A 6,000-nucleotide genomic window follows, 5' to 3' on the forward strand; every position below is an offset into this window, starting at 1 on the left:
CTCTATTCGGATCCAGAGTAAACCATTATGGAGAGTTCACCGCAATGCAGTGGAAGCTGTAGCCAGTCAGAACGTCTCAACGCTCCCTGGGGCCTTAGCATGAGCAAATAATCCCTGCTTTTATTTTCTATCTTATGTGAGACATTGTAGGGCTTGGAGGACAGCTTTGGAAATTTGTAGCACGAGCAAAGGAGAAACACACATCCAGGTCTATTCTGTGAGCAGTATGCACTCATATCACGGCACACTTGCTAGAATGATTCTGATAGAAGAATCAGACACAAACTAGAAATTAAGACTGCATATCATGACGCAGAATTCCTTGGTGTAGGGAGAGGTATCAAGTACCTGCAGCACTGACCCCACCCGTGACCTGTGACCCTGCCAATGGGCATGGTCAGTGCTGCAGGTACTTGAGACCTCTCCCTACACCTTGGAAATTTGATTTCCTCTATAGTTTTTCCGTAAGGGCATATTCATATTAAAAAAAATAATCTCCTCACACTGTGTTTCTCTTTTTCTCATGCTATGGATACCAGAAGAAAGAGTTTAATTAGTCAGTGAACAGCGCCAGCTCCCAAGGAGTGTGATCTCTCGCTAAGCTGCATTACTGCTACTGCTGTCAATCAAACTTGTGCACAGCTGGAGTTCTAGAGCACCAGAAACAGTGAGAGACTCTCCTCACCATCCCAGTGATGAGATCATAAAGTAATCTGAGGGAGACCCTCTTTTCTCTCACAGGGGGTCCCTTTGCTCTTTACCAGAGGCAGTGGTATTGAATTTAAATTAACAGGTTTGGCAACAAGCGCTTTCCCTTGCTGAGTTATCTCACTGCTCCCTCCCCACACCCCTACTTGAAACAGGGTGTCATGTTGCTCAAGATGGCCTCATAGTTAAAGTAAACTGACTTTGTACTTCTGATTCTTCTGCATCTGTCTTCAAAGGCCTGTATTATAGGCCTGCAGTCAACCCTATTGTATATTGTGCAAGGGAAGGAATCCCGGAATTTCTGAAAGATATGTAAGTACCAGTCAGACTCATGCCCATTGTCATTTTAATTTTTAATCAATTACATGTAGAGGCATTTTAGGTTCAAATTAAAATTAAGTAGAATGTGAGTCTTCACATACTTGCATGGTTTCTTGTAATGTGGATATTTTGCATGGTGTTGTACATTTGTCACTCTGAGTGGACTTGTAAAGTGTTTATCATTATCACCCAGAGTTCATAGTGAACGTAATATTGCCTGAGAGTTATACACTCTATGAGTTTTGGTAAATGGAACTCATCTACCATTGATACATACATTATAATTTTCAAAAAGTTCACACCTAAATCTTGTTTTGAAAAATCCCATTATACCATGGTATGGTGGTGTGTGCCTTTGATCCCAGTACTTGGAAGACAGAGGCTGAGTTCAAGATCACCCTGGTAGATTAAGTTCCAGAACAGCCAATAGTAAAATACATTTATGAAACCTAAAATGCTTTACACAATGGAATATTGCTCAGATTTAAAGAAAAATTGAAATTACAAAATTTTCTGATAAGCTGATAGTGGTGAAACCAAAATTATACCAAGTGAGGTCACCCAGGCAGTAAAAGCAAAATGCCACATTTTCTGGTCCTCATCAAGGGCCACGTTTCAATTCTATTGCTTTGAGTAGATGAGGTGCATGGGAAAGTCAGGAAGTTACAGACAGAGTATTGATGTAGGATTCATTTAAGAGAGAACAATAGAATATAGGTGAGATGAACTCAGAGAGTAGGAGGGCTGGTGGTAGAAGGAGTCAGGCAGGTAGTGAGGTAAAGCCGGTCTGGGAATGAAGAGCCAGAGGCAGAGCTGACCAGCATGAAGAAAGTACTGGGCTAAAAAAATAGTAGTACAAAAGTGGATAATAGAACGTAGGTAAATAGGAAAGCAAATGGTGAGATGGCTGGGAATTAAAGGTTTACCTGTGTCTGGGGAAAGGCATTTGGGAAAAAGTGTCCTACAGACTGAGTTAACCACACTTAGGATGGAGTGCCACTGGTTTGTAAGCTTATATGTGTAGTAGGACCTAGCCAATTTAATTTTATCTTTCAGAAGTTGTTAGTGAATATGTTGGTAGATATGAAAGAGAAATTCCCACCTTTGAAGGTGTTAGCAACTGACCTATTGGGAAAGAGGGAGTGAAGATACTTGCTGCAAAATACACAATCAATGAGCTTGCTAGCTGATACCTTTGTTGTAGTTGTGTTTGTATTTTAGCTCCTTTATAGGTGATTGTCACATTCCATTATAAATAAAGTGTGATAAGATGTAGAAATCCTTAACATTAAATGTGAAACGAAATTTGTATATTCCTACTTCATACTCTGGAAAACAGTACAGTGGTTATGGACCCGGCTCATGTAGCGTGGCAGGCAGCATACTGCTAAATGATAACAGTATGCTTCAGGTGGCATTTAAACCTACCAAGATGAAGGCTATCAATTTTACCACCTGAGAGGTGTGCTAATTAACCAAATAACAGAGCTTAAGATGGCTTCCCCATTATTGCCAATGAGAGGAACAGTTGGGTCCGTAGATTCATTAGCTTTTACATATCTGACTGTTGCTCTCAAAATTCCAGCAGTGCCTTCCATTAGCAAGCTTTCTTCAGTATTTAGTTGCAACCTGAGGTCAACTAATTGTAGAAAAAAATGATACTGAGTAGTCACAAATATGTGAACATTAGCATCAAACTGACATTGTTTGGAAATTCAACCCCCCCTATACTTTTATGTTATCTGGGAATAATTAATTGAAGCATGTTCCTCTTTTTAAAAATTAAAGACATGTACTTTCTTTATATAGAGAATTAGCCAACATGCCCTTAATGTGCTGAGAATAGTTCTGGCATGTGATAATCAATAACTTTCTCTTTTTCTTTCCTTCCTTTGTCTTTAGTACTCAGTGGAAGACCTTCTGAGAAGCTTTTATGTGTTAGCCACACTTTATGAGTTTAATTAGACTGTAGGATTATACCAGACTGCCAGAATGCATTATATATTCTGAATAATGGAAACCTGAGGGCTTGAGTTCAGTGTCTTCTCTAAAATGTATCTGCAGGTTTACGGCAGTAGATTTGGGACTTTAGGTTTTTCAGAGTGAAAATTTTTATAGAACAGACACAGAAAATAAATATGGTTTTAGTGTTGGTACTGCAGTGACCATGGTACCTTTACTTCATTGTCATTTTCAATGATTCCATCTAAGGAATTATTTTATAGAAAAGCATGTTTTCAAAGGTTTCTCAGCCAGTTACTGAAGGCTTTTATTTGAATGAAATGTAATGCACATTCAGTTTGACTCAATATGATGAATTAGTTTAGTTTTATGACATACTTAGAGATTATCATTTTACCAGGCAAATTTGGAAATGGCGTACTGAACATACTCCTCACAAACTGGTAAAAAAAATGTGTAAATTTGGGGGTTGCAGAGAGAACACAGAAATTAACAGAACTCAGTTACATTACATAGGCCCATGTTCAGTTCCCAGAACCCAGATATCCCAGTAAACTACAGCTCCAGCTTCAGGAATTCTAATGACACTATTTTTATTCCATGGGCGTGCACAGAATAAGGTATATAACATGCACACACACAACACACATACACACAAATTGAAAATAAAGTAAATACTTAAAAGGTTGTACACTTGTGCACATTGTTCCTGGAAGCTTCAACTACTCAAAACACAACAACTTAGATGAACTTGTATATGCTGGTTTATGGGATCATACTGTGAATCTATAGGGGTGCACCCCTGGTGCCAGTATAGATGTTTAAGTTGCTTTGTGAATGGTTTTCCTCCAATATCTGAATGGAGAACACGTCCTCCTGTTCTCAGCCATAGCTTGTCCCAGGAAGTCTGATATACAGTCCTATAGCTCTATGGTAAAAAATGTAAATTTTTGTTACTGAATCTATTTTCTTGGGAATGTTGCTTCTTTCTCTTTTATTTTGCCTAAACAAACCTTTTAAAATTCTACCTTTAAAATTGGATATCAAAAAAATGACAAAATGCAAGCTTATTCTACACTTGATTTTGCTACAGAGTGTACAGAGTGTGTTATAATTGGAATGGAAAATATAGCTACAGAGTAAGGTGTGCTGTCTGTTTAAAGTAGACAGTTTCATAGGATATCAGAAGAACAAGAGAGAAGAACGGTAGGACACAGTTGTCACGAAGGGAATGGGAAAGCGTGTGGAAAGACTTACCTGGAGAAGGCAGAGGGGTGGCGGCAACAGAGGGAGAGCAAAGGAGGGTACAATCAACAACGCTGTGTCAAAAGGCCATAGGAAATCATATTATTTTTATGTTTGTTTGAAGATATATCTGTATATGTATATACAAATTTTGAACTTATGCCACAACCTCTGGTTACAATGCTTTCTCCAAAATCTATAGAGTATTTAACAAAAGCCTCAGTGCCAGGTACGGCAAACACGTTGGTCAGGGGAACAAAAGAGACCCAAGGTAGCCCAGGCAGGTATTGATGTTAGCCCTAGTGCCATCCAGGCATATTGCTAAAGACACCATGCACTTCAGATCCAGGATGTGGAGGAATTTACCAATCACAACAATTATGAGAATGACATGTGCTACAAAAGCTGCAATGGTGTGATTTTTATATCCCAATGGTAACCAATAGTTATCTAATTGGTCCTAAGTCCTGTTTAGTAGGAAGGAAACCATGCCTGGTGCTGTAAATTTATTCAAGTGCCAGTGGCTGTTGAGGTCATGGAACTTAGAGGAGAACCTACTACTGCCACTTTTCTGAAGCAGTATCTTTTCCATCTGTATTGTAAATATGTATCCTCAGTTTGCCATTGTTACCCCAATGTCCCCCAGCAAGACTGCCCCTGGATCAGTAAAGGGTGGGGAGATACACCACTCTAGATATGGTTTCAGAGCACAGATGCTGCTATATTGTATGTGAACAGCTGGGAATACAGTGTAAGCCTATCAGCTGTGATTAGTTCACATCTTACTTCAGATTAGAGAGTGAGCCTTCCTATCACCAGGGTCTATGTGGAAGAAACACATTAAAGGAGAAGTGGTTAGCACAGATTCATCTGTGGCTGGCTATTGGTTACTCATGCTTCAGAACTATGTGGTCTGACTTCTGGGGTATGGTGAGCCATGAGTTTTATTAAGAAGCACAGTGGGGATTATGGACACCCCCCATGGAGGGCCTCACCCTCCCTGGGGAAAGGAGTGGGATGGGGGAGATGGGGGTTAGTGGAAAGGGAGAGGGACCTGGGATTGACAAGTGAAGCAACCTTGTTTCTAATTTAAATTAAAAAAAAAGATGAGATTGTCATATAACACTGCTGTGGGATGTCTTTCTGTACAGTGAGAATATGTGTTGCTTTCGCTGGTTGATAAATAAAGCTGCTTGGGTTATGGCATCAAAAGTAAACAAACAAACAAATAAAGAAGCATAGTGTGTCAGGCAGGTTGCCTGCCATGTCATGGCTGTATTTCCTCCAACAAAAGATAAGCATAGTTCTCACCCCTCATTAAGGAAATTTAGTTCTGCAGGAAACCAAGACCAATTATGGAAAGTCATCACTTGTCAAAATGTGAAGATCAGTTGACCAGAGTGCCTGCTTCTTCCCCTCTCCCTCTCCCCCCTCCCCAGCCAAATAATACTTTCACAACACAAACAAAGGCTCTGGGAACATCACAGGATAGAGGTGCAGAAAAATTGTTAGAGCCAGAGGACTAGGATATCTGCTGCAAAATGATCTGCTAAAAAACAAACAAATAAATAAATAAATGGATAAATAAAAGATGATACAAAGGAGAGAGAGGTTAGAGAGGAGGGACTGGAATAGGGAGGAGTTGGATATGAGCATGATAAAAATATTTTGTATGAAATTATCAAAGGATAAAACTTAAAAATTAAAAATGATACAAAATACACAGTTCCAAAAGAAAAGTGTTAAAATGGATGAAAACATTGT

This window comes from Mesocricetus auratus, unplaced genomic scaffold, assembly GCF_017639785.1.
Source record: "Mesocricetus auratus isolate SY011 unplaced genomic scaffold, BCM_Maur_2.0 Super-Scaffold_6730, whole genome shotgun sequence".
NCBI classification, from domain to species: domain Eukaryota; kingdom Metazoa; phylum Chordata; class Mammalia; order Rodentia; family Cricetidae; genus Mesocricetus; species Mesocricetus auratus.